Below are 16,525 nucleotides of genomic sequence, written 5' to 3'. Positions count from 1 at the left end.
GCATATTTTATTTATCTTCAGATTATGTTTCCAGATTGTAGTATTTTCATCAACTCTGTAGTAGCTCGTGACTTGTGACACCCCGATCATCGGGCTGAGTTTGGGATGGTTTTTCCCTGTTATGTTACATTTATTTCCGCACTTGTGATTAATCAGTATCTATGGTTGAAACCTGTTTATACTAAGAAATTGTTAAAAGCAGTGTTGATTGTTCATGTTGACTGGCCTTGTCTTCACGAGAGGCGCCATCACGACCGGGTGGGAATGGGGTCGTGACAAGTTGGTATCAGAGCCTAGGTTACTAGGTCTCACGAGTCATGAGCAGGTTTAGTAGCGTCTCGCAGATCGGTACGGAGACGTCTGTATTTATCCTCGAGAGGCTGCAGAACCCTTAGGAAAACTTCACATTCTTGAAATCCTTGTCGTGCGACTTTGTTGAATCCAAGAACTAAACTTCTGTGTTCTATCCTCTCGCAGATGGCGAGGACCCGCGCTACAGGACGAGACGGACGCCCACCGGTACCACCTACTGAGGGTACTAGAGGCCGCGGGCGCGGTCGTGGTCGCGGTAGGGGCAGAGCCGCGAGGACAGCACCCATTGCCCCACCAGTTGCCCCGGCTCAGGATCAGGCCCCAGCTGCAGACATTCCAGCAGCACCTGTACAGGCACCGGCAGTGCCCATTGTGATTCCGGGTCTCCAGGAGACCTTGGCTCAGATACTATCAGTTTGCACTGGCCTAGCCCAGGTAGTTTCAGCCACTGCTACAGCGGCTACCTCTCAGGCCGGGGGAGGCAGTCAGACCCCCGCTGCTCGCACACCGGAGCAGGTTATGTAGGGTTTACAGACACCGGGAGCAGCTCCAGCTCAGCCGGCTGCACCAGCAGCACCAGTTACACCAGTCGCGCCGGTTCAGGACTTTGTAGTCCCAGTTATGCCAGACGATGAGCAGCGTTGTCTTGAGAGGTTCAGTAGGCTCCAGCCTCCATTTTTCAGTGGTGCTCAGGGCGAGGATGCCCAGGGATTTCTGGACAAGTGTCAGCGTATGCTTCGGACAGCAGGGATTTTGGAGACCAGCGGGGTAGCATTCACCGCATTTCAGTTCACTGGGGCTGCCTTCACATGGTGGGAGTCGTATGAGCGGCGTAGGCCGGCAGGTGCAGCGCCTTTGTCATGGCAGGAGTTCTCCACTATCTTTTTGGAGAAGTGGGTACCACAGTCTCAGAGAGAGGAGCTGCGCAGGCAGTTCGAGTGGCTTCGACAGGGAGACATGACTGTGACCCAGTATGAGGCGAGATTTTCTGAGTTGGCCCGTCATGCCTCGTGGATAGTTCCGACCGACAGAGAGAGGATCAAGAGGTTTGTAGATGGACTTAACTATCACCTTCGTGTTCTGATGACTCGAGAGAGAGTTCTGGGTATTTCCTTTGAGGATGCAGTTGATATTGCTCGTGATATTGAGATGGCTCGCCGTCAGGACAGAGAGGAGAGGGAGGCCAAGAGGCCTCGAGGTTCTGGTAGCTTCAGTGGTGCTCCGTCTAGGGGTCAGTTCCAGCAGAGCAGAGGTCGTTCATTTAGGCCTCCTCAGTCAGCTCGCTCTGAGTATCGTGGGTCATCTTCCGGCCGAGGTCATCAGGGTTATCAGCAGAGCCAGCCGTCTCTCAGCGCTCTTCCAGCTCAGGGTTCATCACGAGCTCCATCTGTTCAGGGTTCCTCCAGACCGAGTGCGTCAGCCAGTCACTCTGATGTGCGGGGTTCCCTTCAGTCCTATTCTCCAGCACCTGGGAGCTGTTATGAGTGCGGGGAGGTTGGGCACATGTGGAGGCATTGTCCTCGGCGCCGTGGTAGTCAGTCTCAGCAGAGGGGTCAGCCCTCGTCTTCTGGCCCATCTTCTTCAGCACCCGCCCCGCCAGCTAGGGGTGAGAGTCAGGCAGCTAGGGGTCGCCCCAGAGGGGGAGGCCGATCGGGCGGTGGCCAGGCACGATTCTATGCTCTCCCAGACAGGAGAGACGCTATTGCATCAGATGCTGTTATCACAGGTATTATCTCAGTCTCCCACAGGGATGCCTCTGTCTTATTTGATCCCGGTTCTACCTATTCCTATGTGTCTTCATATTTTGCTCATCACCTGGGTACGACCCGAGGGTGTCTTGCTTTGCCTGTTCACGTATCTACCCCGGTGGGTGATACTATTATTGTGGATCATGTATATCGATCTTGTCTGGTGACTATTGGGGGTCTGGAGACCCGAGTCGACTTGTTGTTGTTAGGCATGGTAGATTTTGATGTTATTCTGGGTATGGACTGGCTATCTCCGTACCATGCTATTCTGGACTGTCATGCCAAGACAGTTACGTTGGCTATTCCGGGTGTTCCGAGGATTGAGTGGCGTGGTATGACTGACTATGTTCCTAGCAGGGTGATCTCTTTCCTAAAGGCCCAGCGGATGGTTGGGAAGGGTTGTCTATCGTATTTGGCGTTTGTGAGAGATGTTGGAGCTGAGACTCCTAGTCTTGATTCTGTGCCCGTTGTGAGGGACTTCCCTGATGTGTTTCCAACAGACCTGCCGGGCATGCCGCCGGACAGGGACATTGATTTTGGTATTGATCTGGTGCCGGGCACTCAGCCCATTTCTATTCCTCCATATCGCATGGCACCAGCAGAGTTGAAAGAACTAAAGGATCAGCTTCAGGAGCTCCTGGATAAGGGGTTCATTCGTCCGAGTGTGTCACCGTGGGGTGCACCGGTCTTGTTTGTGAAGAAAAAGGATGGCACAATGAGAATGTGCATTGACTACAGGCAATTGAACAAGGTGACAGTGAAGAACAAGTATCCCCTGCCCCGTATTGATGATTTGTTTGACCAGCTCCAGGGGGCAAGGGTATTCTCCAAGATTGACCTCCGTTCAGGCTATCACCAGCTGAAGATTAGGGATTCAGATATTATGAAGACTGCTTTCCGGACGAGATATGGGCACTATGAGTTTCTAGTTATGTCCTTTGGGTTGACTAATGCCCCAGCAGCATTCATGCACTTGATGAACAGTGTATTTCGGCCGTATCTGGATTCATTTGTGATTGTTTTTATTGATGACATCCTGGTGTACTCGCGTAGCCAGGAGGAGCACGCACAGCATTTGAGAGTGGTATTACAGAGATTGAGGGAGGAGAAGCTTTATGCAAAGTTCTCCAAGTGTGAGTTCTGGCTTGGTTCTGTGGCTTTCCTGGGGCACGTGGTGTCCAGTGATGGTATTCAGGTTGATCCAAAGAAGATAGAGGCGGTACAGAGTTGGCCTAGACCGTCCTCAGCCACGGAGATTCGGAGTTTCCTCGGTTTGGCGGGTTATTATCGCCGGTTCGTCCAGGGTTTTTCATCTATTGCTTCACCCTTGACCAAGTTGACGCAGAAGGGTGCACCATTTGTGTGGTCTGATGAGTGTGAGGAGAGCTTTCAGAAGCTCAAGACAGCTTTGACCACGGCTCCAGTGTTGGTATTGCCATCAGCTTCAGGTTCTTACACTGTGTATTGTGATGCTTCGAGAGTTGGGATCGGATGTGTGTTGATGCAGGAGGGTAGAGTTATTGCATATGCTTCTCGTCAGTTGAAGCCCCATGAGAAGAACTACCCTGTACATGATTTGGAGTTAGCTGCTATAGTTCATGCTTTGAAGATTTGGAGGCACTACTTATATGGCGTATCTTGTTAGGTATATACGGATCATCGCAGCCTTCAGCATTTGTTCAAACAGAAGGACCTTAATTTGAGGCAGCGGAGGTGGCTTGAGTTACTCAAGGATTATGATATTACCATTTTGTATCACCCGGGGAAGGACAATGTGGTGGCCGATGCTTTGAGCCGAAAGGCGATCAGCATGGGTAGTTTGGCATACATTCCAGTTGGGGAGAGGCCCTTTGCAGTTGATGTCCAGGCTTTGGCCAATCGGATGGTGAGGTTAGATATTTCGGAGCCTAGTCGGGTGTTGGCTTGTATGGTTTCTCGGTCTTCCTTGTATGACCGCATTAGAGAGCGCTAGTATGATGACCCGCATTTGCTTGTCCTTATGGACAGGGTCCAGCATGGTGATGCTAGAGATGTGTCTATTGGTTATGATGGCGTGTTGAGGATGCAGGGCCGGATTTGCGTGCCCAATGTGGATGGGCTTCGGGAGTTGATATTAGAGGAGGCCCACAGCTCGCGGTATTCCATTCATCCTGGTGCCGCGAAGATGTATCAGGATTGAGGCAGCACTACTGGTGGAGGAGAATGAAGAAAGATATTGTGAGTTATGTAGCTCGGTGTCTCAACTGTCAGCAGGTCAAATATGAGCATCAAAGGCCCGATGGTGTACTTCAGCGGATAGATATTCCCGAGTGGAAGTGGGAGAGGATTACTATGGATTTTGTGAGTGGTCTCCCTCGTACCTCGAAGAAGTTTGATTCGATTTGGGTGATTGTGGATCGGCTGACCAAGTCCGCGCACTTCATTCCGATGTGTACTACCTATTCTTCAGAGCGGCTGGCAGAGATTTTCATCCGGGAGATTGTTCGGTTGCATGGGGTTCCGGTTTCTATCATCTCAGATAGGGGTACTCAGTTTACTTCCCAGTTTTTGAGGACTTTTCAGTGAGAGTTGGGTACACAGGTAGAGTTGAGTACCGCATTTCATCCTCAGACGGACGGGCGGTCCGAGCGTACCATTCAGATATTGGAGGACATGTTGCGTGCATGTGCTATTGATTTTGGAGGTTCTTGGGCTGAGTTCTTGCCACTTGCAGAGTTTGCTTACAACAACACTATCAGTCCAGTATTCAGATGGCACCGTATGAGGCCTTATATGGGAGATGGTGCAGATCTCCGGTTGGTTGGTTGAGCCCGGCGAGGCTAGGCTATTGGGGACAGAGTTGGTGCAGGATGCCTTAGAGAAGGTGAAGGTGATCCAGGAGAGACTTCGTACAGCTCAGTCGCGTCAGAAGAGTTATGCAGACCGGAAGGTTCGAGATGTATCTTATATGGTGGGCGAGAAGGTCTTGTTGAAGGTTTCGCCTATGAAGGGCGTTATGCGATTTGGAAAGAAAGGGAAGCTGAGTCCGCTATTCATTGGCCCTTTTGAGATACTTAGGAGGATTGGGGAGGTGGCTTATGAGCTTGCTTTGCCACCCAGCTTGTCTAGTGTGCATCCGGTTTCCATGTATCTATGCTCCGGAAGTATGTTAGGGACCCATCTCATGTATTGGACTTCAGCACGGTTCAGTTGGATGATGATTTGACATATGATGTGGAGCCAGTGGCTATTTTGGGTCGTCAGGTTCGAAAGTTGAGGTCAAAGGACATAGCTTCAGTGAAGGTACAGTGGAGAGGTCGGCCCGTGGAGGAGGCTACTTGGGAGACCGAGCGGGAGATGCGGAACAGATATCCTCACTTGTTTGAGACTCCAGGTATGTTCCTTGACCCGCTCGAGGACGAGCGTTTGTTTTAGTTGGGGAGGATGTGATGACCCGGCCCGTCGTCACGTGAGTTACCGCCCCGTTTTCCCCATATTATGTTTCTCTATGTTTCAGTATCGGTATTTGAGGTGATCGGGTAGAACTGGATTGGTTTTAGTTGGAAATGGTGCACTTAGCCTCTTAGAAGGAAGCTTGTTTTGGAAAAATCAACCGGAAGTTGACTATATAGGGCTCGGATGTGAATTCCGGTGATTTGATTAGCTTCGGAGGATGATTTGTGACTTAGGAGTGCGATCGGAATTGAATTTGGAGGTCCGGTGTGGAATTAGGCTTGAATTGGCGAAGGTTGAATTTTGGCGAATTCCGATTGGTAGGTGAGATTTTGATCCGGGGGTCGAAATGGAATTTCGAGAGTTGCAGTAGCTTCGTTAGGTGATTTTGGATATGCGGGTAAAATTTCAGGTCATTTGGACGTTGTTTGGTTGGGTTTTTGATCGAATGTGAGTTTCGGAAGAATTTGATAAACTTAGGCTTGAATCCGTGGTGAATTGATGATTTTTGTGTTGTTTGACGCGTTTTGATGATTGGAACAAGTTCGTATGATGTTTTGGGGTAGGTTGGTGTTTTTGGTTGAGGTCCCGGGGGGCCTCGGGGTGATTTCGGATGATTAAACGGGAAGTTTGGACTTAAGTTTTGCTGAAGAAAAATTCACAGCAGGTGCAGCCCAGATTTGGTCATCGCGTTCGCAGGGGTAGAACGCGTTCGCGGAGAGATGGGTTGCCAGTTCACCGCGATCGCGTAGAAGGGGCCAGGGGCCTTGCCTAAGTTGTTCAATGCGTTCGCGAGGGACTGACCGCGTTCGCGTAAGAGGAGTGGTTTGTGAAACGCGTTCGCGTGGAGTAGGACGCGTTCGCGTAGTTCTAAGTCCTGGAGCATCGCGATCGCGGGTTGGGTACCGCGTTCGCGAAGAGTAATTTTTGGTCAAAGTAATTTTCTTCATCGCGAACACGTAGTTTTGACCGTGTTCGCATAGAGTAAATAACTGCTGGTCAGTAGGGCTTTTAAATCATTTTGTTCCGCGAAGGTTAGCCATTTTCCACCATTTTTGAACCACCTTGAGAGCTTTTTGGTAGAGTTTGAAGAGGATTTTGACGGGAATTGATTGGAGGTAAGTCTCGTGACTTAGAAACATCATTTTATTGAAGAATCAACCTTTAATTCTTAGAAACTTGGGTAAAAATTGGAAGAACTAGGGCTTGGTTTTTGGAGTGTAAAATTGGAATTTGAAGAGGCATATGAACTCCGATTTTGATGAATTTGATATGTATAGACTCGTGGCGAGACGAGGAATCCGGTGATGTGAATTTCGTAATTTTTTGAGAAGTGGGCCCGGGGCTCGGGTTTTGCCAACTTCGTAATTTTTGATATTTTTCGAGTCTTTTCGATTGGGTTATGACCCATTTGCCTACTGTGATGTATTCCTTGTGGTTTTGATCAGATTCGACGCGCGAGGAGGTCGATTCGAGGGGAAAAGGCATAGCGAGCTAGACTTTTGGCCAGCTAGAGGTGAGTAATGATTTTAAATGATGTTCTGAGGGTTTGAAAACCCCGGACTTGCACAACTTGGTGCTATGTTGAGATGAGACACGCGCTCCATGATGAGTGCGAGGTCATTTACTATTGGGGACTGTGACTTGGTCCAGTCCGGATGATATTTTACCGCGTATTAGCAATGACTTGTTGTTTTCACTATGATTTGGGCTTATTGCCATATTTGGGGCTTATTGCCGACTGTTTGAACTCTTTATGAACTATCATCACTGTTTTTCTCACGGTTTGAAATATTATTTGAACTCAGTCCATGTGATTCCCACTGTTTCTTGACTCAGCCATATTCACTCAAACTTGGAGTTTTAAACTGATAATTGAACTATTGTTTGAGCTGAGTATTATTGCTTTACTGTTGCCCGAGGGGCTGTTGATTATTTTTGGACTGATTGAGGCCGAGGGCCGTATGTGAGGATATGCTGAGTGACGTGAGGAGGTTTTCAGGCCTCGAGTGCATTGTGAGCGGGCTTTTAGGCCTCGAGTGTATTGTGAGCAGGCTTTCAGGCCTTGTTGATAGCGCTGGGGTTGTAGGAGCCCATCCGGAGTCTGCACACCCACAGTGAGCGCGGTACCCATCTAGAGTGATTAAATATTGAATAGTGGTAACAATGACACTGTTATACGTGTTTGGTCAGGTAACAATGGCTGACCGGTCAGGTAACAATGGCTGACCATATTTAAGCATACTTGTTTGATTGATTGTTTTCAAAAAGATTTTTCTTGATATATTTCACTGGTTTCTACTGTTTATCTGATGTTGCTGCTTGAGATAGCATTATTTGTGCCCTTGTGGGATTTTATGTTCTCAGTCGTTATTTATTTTTATTACTCACTGGGTCGGAGAACTCACATTACTTCCTGCACCATGTGTGCAGAGACAGGCACAACTGAGTTCGTCCCTGAGCGCTGATTTCCTTCCAGATCAGGCGGACTAGAAGAGACGAGGTAGCTGTCGACGTCCACAGCCCCGTTTCTTCCTTATCTTCTGCATATTTTATTTATCTTCAGACTATGTTTCCAGACTTGTAGTATTTTCATCAACTCTGTAGTAGCTCGTGACTTGTGACACCCCGATCATCGGGCTGAGTTTGGGATGGTTTTTCCCCGTTATGTTACGTTTATTTCCGCACTTGTGATTAATCAGTATTTATGGTTTAAACCTGTTTATACTAAGAAATTGTTAAAAGCAGTGTTGATTGTTCATGTTGGTTGGCCTTGTCTTCACGAGAGGCGCCATCACGACCGGGTAGGAATTGGGTCGTGACACTTTATCATCGCCTACTTGGTTATGTGTTACGTATACAATACCTATTTTGGTATTTATTTTCATCCTTATTATATTAATAAAGGATTATAAAGTGGATAACATTGTTAGATCCACTTAAACTCTAGCAGAGTTTACAAGAAATATACAATCACCAGAAGTGGTAATGTTTTGTATATCTCATTGTAACTAAATTTTGTTAACCACCAAAAGTGGTATATGCCTATAACCACCAGAAGTGATAATTTAGGCTTTCTATGGTTACAATTGAAGATAAGTTAGAGAAAATTTCTCTATATTACTTGCATGCCTCGATTTGCTCCTGAAGTAGCATTATCTTAAAAGAGGTTCTAAGCCATCACACGATTTTGTGTGATTAATGCACGTTGAGATAATTATGTTCCATTCCCTGGAGGATGAGAACTTTTGATAAATATTAATCCATTCCTTGAAGTGAATGTGACAATATTAATAAAGCTCGTAAATATGAACGCGCTTTTGATATAAATATATTACAATTCACCTCCAGAAGAGGTAATATGATTGAGGGAATATATACTCAATATTACGTATTTTAAATTTGCTCCTAAAGAAGTAACACAATTGAAATTTTCTCCTGAAGCAGGAAAATATTATGAAACTGTTTCTTTCAGTGCTTAAATAAAATAATAAGCTATTCAAAGTTATTTTTGAAGCACATTTTCATTCCCTGGAGTGAATGAAGAAATACCACAACTCACCTCCTAAAGAGGTAGAATAACAAAGGATATAAATCTTGTTTTTGTGGCATAAAAATCATTGTCGCACGTATCCGTTGTACGTAAAATATCTTGGATAATTTTATTAAATATCATTCCAAGGCAAAAGTATTCTTGTAGAATTCTTTCTACTACAACCACATTAATATGTTATGGTTAGTTATCGAGTTCCCCGAAGGAAATAACAACTCGTGTATTTTTCCCTGAAGGAAGTAATGACTATGTGGTTACCGCTTTGATATAAAATATTCAGATGTTAATGGCGTTTCTCCCTGAAGGAGACATTTGTCACAAAATTGGTGGTATGAAATTCTTAATTTCTTACATTTATAAATTTAGTATTGTCTTTCTATTGTTCATTTGATTATGACTTTTCTTCTCATGACACCAGAAGTGTCTGAGCGATATTTGGTAGTACAAAATTTATCAAAAACTCCTGAAGAGCTAACTGTTTGTCTAGAAGACACATGACACCAATAGTGTCCGATAAATATTAGATTGTGGATAATAAATGAAGTCTCTCGAAGAGCTTATATACAAATATGTCATTCATATTATATGACTATGGTCAAAACATATATTGTAGCAAACCTGAAGTTTACTAATACAAATGACAATCATACTGAGACTACAAATGATTGAAAGATTGAAAACCTTTATGTTTCCACAATCATAGGGGGTAAATATGAATGTGGGAAGTTACCCGCCTTATTCTTCAATTTGTACTGCATCATGTATCACAGTAAACCAGAAGTTTACTAATGCAAAAGCAGCTCCAGCAAATCCGAAATTTACTTATACAAAAGTAGCCACAGTAAATCAGAAGTTTACTAATGCAAAAGCAGCTACAGTAAATCAAAAATTTACTTATACAAAAGTAGCCACAGTAAACCAAAAGTTTACTAATGCAAAAGTTTGTGCCATAGTAAACCAGAAGTTTACTAAGAGATAACACATGTCATGATAAACTAGAATTTTTCATTTGCCATTTTTAAATGAACTATTTGAGAATTCTGATAAGCATATACTGAAGAACCAAAAGATTCTTTAAGAATTCTCTTATGCTGCTTGTTCTCATAATAAATTGATTATACTGGCTAAAGTTGGGACTAAACCCCTGAATTCTGAAATATATAAAAGGTGAATATGGGCCCATTCACCTGTCATGTGAACCACTTATAGATGCATATATAAGATGGTTACATGTATGTTTATTGTCAACCTGCAGTTTGGCATTTGAGATTGCTTTTCTCAATTAAGAGCATAACTTTCAGATTATGAAATCAAGACAGTTCATCTTGATAATGCTGGTTTATATCCAAGTTGGTTTAGCATTGGATACCTCCTATTAATAGCTAAACCATTGCTTATGAGAACAAAACATCATATGTTGGTCTAAGATTTTCTAAATTGCATATAACAGCACTTGTATGCGTCAGACCAACAATATATGATATGTCCTCCCCTCACAATTGGTTTAGGATCAGAAACCAAATATTTTTACTATCTTTTGATGTGTGGTATATGAATCGAATTATCATTAGTATGATCCTCACTCAGAAGATAATTCTAGTCAAATGCCAGAAGCATTTGCTGATCCAAAATTAAATATCATATTTCAGCTGCAAATGCTCCTATTAAAATTAAAGTCCCTGAAGGATAGAGTTTACTGTACGCATGAAGCGTGGTAGACCAATCGGTTTCAAAGGTAACAATCCTTGAAAATGATAGGAGCAAATGATCAAAATGGTCATAATAAGGAGGAAATAAGCTCTAGAAGAGTCCACGACATAACATTTCATGAAACTCCCGAAGAAGTTCAGTTACCTGAAAATAAAGAAAGTGATGAGATCTCAACAAGTTATGTCTCTTAGCAACCGATACAAAATGATCGTTGACGATATATTTGATACAATATAGTGCACAATATTGTAAAACACTGTGAGGATCGGACCTGTAGTCCAGGCACCTGGAGATGTCATTCCATTTAAATGCAAGGCATAACCTATATGACTCATTTGATTAAGTCTATATGAAGATCCCGAAAGGATTTAAAATGCTTGAAGCATATAAGTCAAAGTCTCAGAAAATGTACTCGATCATTTATTATAAAGATCTTTGTACGGATTAAAGCAATCTGGGCGTATGTAGTATTATCACCTCAGTGAATATTTGCTGAAAGAAAGCTACATATATGATGATATTTGTCCATGTATTCAGAATTTGATATACTTGCTATTTATGTTGATGACATAAATCTTGTTGGAACTCCAAAAGGCAATTGAATATCTTAAGAAAGAATTTGAGATGAAAGATCTTGAAAATACAAAACTTTGTCTTGGTCTGAAAATTGAACATTTAGCGGACAGGATCTTTATCCATCAATCTGCCTATACAGAAAGGGTCTTAAAACGCTTTTACATGGACAAAGCGCACCCATTGAGTACACCAATGGTTGTTCGATCACTTGAAGTGGATAAGGATTTGTTCCGACCTCCAGAAGAGGATGAGGAACTCCTTGGTCCCGAAGTACCCTATCTCAGTGCAATTGGTGCACTAATGTATCTTGTTAATGCTACAAGGCCTGACAAAGCATTTTCTATTAATTTACTAGCAAGATATAGTTCTTCTCCTACATGGATTAAGGATCCGTTCTTACCTCCAGAAGAGGATGATGAACTCATTGGTCCCGATATACCCAAGTCTCTGCAATGTACTCTTTTTCCCTTGCTCGGGTTTTTTTCCATTGGATTTTTCCTGGTAAGGTTTTTAATGAGGCAGCTTGCAATGTATATTATTAGTGTACTCTTTTTTCTTGACTAGGAATTTTTTTCCTACGGGGTTTTTCCTAGTAAGATTTTAACGAGGCACATAATAATGAACATCCAATGGGGAGTGTTATGAAAATATTATAGTGGATGTCCATTTGTTACTCCGCTGTATATAATCTTCCTAAAGAAGATTATCCATTTAGTACTCCATTGAAGTTTTCTACAAGCAGCTGATGCAGGCAGGTTAGGGATGGCAGGCGGTGCGGTGCGGGGCGGGTGCGGGGCGGGTTCTCTCTTAACCCGCAAAATTTCAACCCTCCCCGCCCCTCCCCGCATAGCTCTTTCAACCCGCATCCACCCGCACCTCCTCGCCCCGCAACTTTTTTTTCTTTTCAATTTGTCTTATTTTAGTTTTGCGATAAATTAACACGGGATCAGCGTTGAAGAGACTGACCGTCACGTGTGTATAGTGTGTCTTCATTACCTTCTTACTACCGTCTCTCTTACAACCTCGAAGTTGTACCCGTAACGAAAGTAGGATTTAAAGTTTAAGAATTCAAAAGTATAACCTTTATAAGTTATTAAGTTTTAAATTTTTAATTTACATATTTTTAATAAATTCTTATTATATATATAAAGTTTGGTCTAAAGCTACTGAATTCTACGGAACTTCGAAACGATACTCTAGCTCAACTTGCCTATGAGTTGTTTATTTACTACACCTTTTTATTTAACTTATATACACACACATAGTCAGAATAAATATTTAACTATCCTAATTTATTTCAATCAGAAGTAGAAAGTAATTTTCTCATTTTCTGTTATTGTTGAAGTTTTTAATTGGGTGTTTGACACAGTTACCCACAAAAATAAAACTATTTACCCTTGCCTACCCATTTGTTTTTCTATCCATAAACTAATTATACTTCCTACCCATAGTAGTTTTTGTGGGTAATTTTTTCTTTATTCTCCAATTCTTTTTAATTTCTATGCTTCTTTTCTTTTTTTTCTTTTTTTTTCTTTTCTCCTTTTCTTTTTTCTCGTTTTCTTCTTATTTTTTTATTTTTTTCCTTTTTAAATTTCATTTAAATTATTTTTTTTATATTCTTTTTCTCTTCATAATCTGATTTCATTTACCGTTTTTACTATTTTTTTATTCTTTTTTTTATACTATTACTAAAGAAAAATCAAATGTGTGCAAATTAATGTAGCTAATACAACCAAAAAATATTAACTAACATATGATACCAGTATAGTATATAGATATACCAGCAGGGTATACAATTGTACGCAAATTGTTAAAAAAGATTTAATTCAATTATTAAACTAAAATAATATCAGTTGTCAATAAAAATTTCAAAAATTCTAAAAGGATCTAATTGTAAGAGTATACCGCTACATTATATAGCATACTATAATATATTTTTTTTTGCATTTTAAATTTGCCCCTCACGTAGGGTAAAAGCTTAAAGCAAATTAAAAGGGAAAAGGCAAGTGAATTTACGGATAATAAGTATACTATTATAGTATATTGTATACTATTACAGCATACTGTTACAGTATATTGCATATTATTACAGTATACTACAACAATATATTGTATACTATAATAGTATATTGTTGCAGTATATATACTCCTATAGTATATTGTATACTGTAGCAGTATATTGTTAGGTAACTGTGTTCTTCTTCGATTATTAAAATATACTGTTGTAGTATATTATATACTATAACAGTATACTATTGTAGTATAGCTATATACTTCTACAAATATTATATACCATAGTAGTATACTGTTGGATAACTGTGTTCTTTTTCGATTTTCAGCTAAAATTTCTATCTCGATCACTTCAAATCAGCTCCAACTGTGATCAAATTTCAGTATGAATTTCCAAAAGGTACTATAAGCAATATTTAATAGCAATAGAATCATAATTAAATTTTTCGGGAAATGACTCGAACTAGAATAATTAGCGACGAGAAAATATAAATTTATAGGGAGGGAGAGAGCATTTTGTGGCGATGAAAGGTATTCAATAGGAGATGAATTCATTCAGCAAGAGAAAATTAAACTACATGCGTGTAGTGAGTTAATTGAATCATAATTTATAGATATTGAGCAAATATATTTTTTATTATACACAAAATCATCACATAACTAAAAAATAACTGCTACTCCTTGCTCCCATTAATTATCAATATTTTACTTTGTGAATATTATAAAAATATAGCGTATAAGATAAACAATTTTACTTATGAAAATAGAAGCAAGAACAAAGAGAGAAAATCGATGAAGAGAGAAATAAAATATTTCTTACTTTGGATTGAAGGAATAAAGGTCCCGTATAGGTTAGGTATAGATTTGTTGCCCCTGAAGCCTTTAAAGACTTTCTTAATGGATGGACGGGTAATAATTTTATATGGAGTAGGTATGTATAGTAATTATTATCCAAGTGAGTATAACCGGGTAATTAGTTTTAGTCTAATAGGTAGACTCCATAAATTCCTCTTTTTAATTTAGTCTCTGTTTTCATATAGTTATTGTAGAGATTTGTATTATACTTATTCGTCAAGTGACCTGATTGTTTTTGTCATAATGGAAGAACATTAATTTATAGTGTACGAGATTGGATTTGTTAAAATTAAACATTTTTTATTCCTTTTTAGCTATGTGAAAAATGAGTATTTGAACTCAGACCCGCACCCGCAAAAAATTATTTTTCTTTTAGTTTAACCCGCCCCGCACCCGCATATGTATAAACCCGCACCACCCCGCATATGTCTAAACCCGCCCCGCCTCGCACCCGCACCGCCCCATTGCCATCCCTAAGGCAGGTTGCAAGCAACTCAATGAAATGACTTGCAACAGCTTCTTGGTTTGATGAGATTAATTTAAATCGATCTGAAATAGTGGTGGATAATATTCTCTACAAATTCAACTTTTGAGAAGATGGTATACAAAATTGGAATGCGGAGACTCAAATATTTGAATCAAGGTTTTCATCGGAGGGAGTAAAATACGCGATGCACTCTTTTTTCCTTACTAAGGTTTTTTTCCCACGGGGTTTTTCTTATAAGGCTTTTAATGAGGCACATTATCCTTTAATGAACATCCAAGGGGTAGTATTATAAATATATATTATATTATGGATGTTCATTTAGTACTCCGTTATGGATAAATATTACTCCCGGTAGAAGATTATCCACAACAGCTTGCAGTAGGAGCTTACAAGCAACTTACAAGCAGCTTACACAGCAGCTTGCAGTAGCAGCTTACACATCAGCTTCCTTTCTTTTATAAATAGAGGAGATTTAGTTCATTATTTACATGAATTCGAAGTTGAATAATAAATCTCTCTCTCTCTACATGTCTTCGTTTTTTTACTTTAAAGTCTTTATTTTATAACAAAAGAATGCTTAACTTGTCAAGCAATAATTATTCGGGTCAATAATTATTCGAGTGATTTACAAGAATGGCCTTGGAAGTGGGTGGTCTTGAACTTTTGACCCTGTTTGTCCCATGGCAAACGTTTTATCCCTTCTTTGTTGTAACTTTGTTCTCAATAAATAAACGGAAAAGGGCCAAAATTGCCCCTACACTATTCGCTTAAGTTTAAAAATACCTTCCGTCCACCTATTTTGTAAAAATTGCCCTCACCGTTATAAATCTGGCCCATTCATGCCCCTAACGTCAACTTTTCGGCCCACTCATACCCTAAAAACTAACAGCCCTATTTTGATTAAGAAAAAAATTTATTATTTATTATGTGTTAATTTCTTATTGGTTTAAATTAAAACCTCACCCCATATCCACTTATTAGCCTACATCGACTTAGATTTTCACCCTTTAACACCCACGGATCTACCTCTCAATCTCAGATTTTTCGGCGTTAATTTAATTTTTAAATTAACAATGTTTTTTATTAAATCAATTTTCTGAGTGAAATCAGGTACTCTTTGAAAATAATGCTTCATTGTAAGATTTTATGGTTTAATAAGTTATTTTTCTGCCAATAGTAATGATCATTGAGCATTTGCAATATTTTTTGTTGTATATTTCCTGACAACACTGCATCCAATTTTGATTATACCAATGATTTATTTGGTCTCTTCTCGGACCTCGACCTTTTTCTTCTTCATTGGCTCATCATAGTCTGAACATCCGACCATGTCCATAAATTAAGTTATTGTACGTGCATGCTCTTCAGGTTATATCAACACCGCCAATTTTAAAAAAGAGACGGTTAAATCAAGAGAAATATTTGAGATCATATGCCTGAGAATATGAGAGAATACGACTTATTGGTGAATGTGACTGTAATAAACACTTGATTGAGCTTATTGTATGAAGCAGTAAAGTGTAGTAAGAAAAATTGATGATGAATGATATTTCTGTGATGGAAAAAAATAGGAGTATTGATGTGCACATTTAATATACAAAGAACTAGGAAGAGGAAGGTGATTAACTATACGAGAGAGTTTTGTTTGCTTAGGGAAAAAAATGGGTGTATGAGAGTTCTAGTTGGTGGAATAATTTTTAAAAGAAAGAGGAGAAAGAAACGGAGGAAAAGGGTCTTAGAATGTGGGTGAGTTTTATTTTAATTTAGGTGAGTCTTAAGTTAGGCCAATGGGACGATGACACATGGAAATTAATTAAGTTTTTTTTTTTTTTTTGCCTAACA

Source organism: Nicotiana attenuata, unplaced genomic scaffold (genome assembly GCF_001879085.1).
Source record: "Nicotiana attenuata strain UT unplaced genomic scaffold, NIATTr2, whole genome shotgun sequence".
Classification (NCBI taxonomy): Eukaryota; Viridiplantae; Streptophyta; class Magnoliopsida; order Solanales; family Solanaceae; genus Nicotiana; species Nicotiana attenuata.
This window is presented reverse-complemented; position numbering follows the sequence as displayed.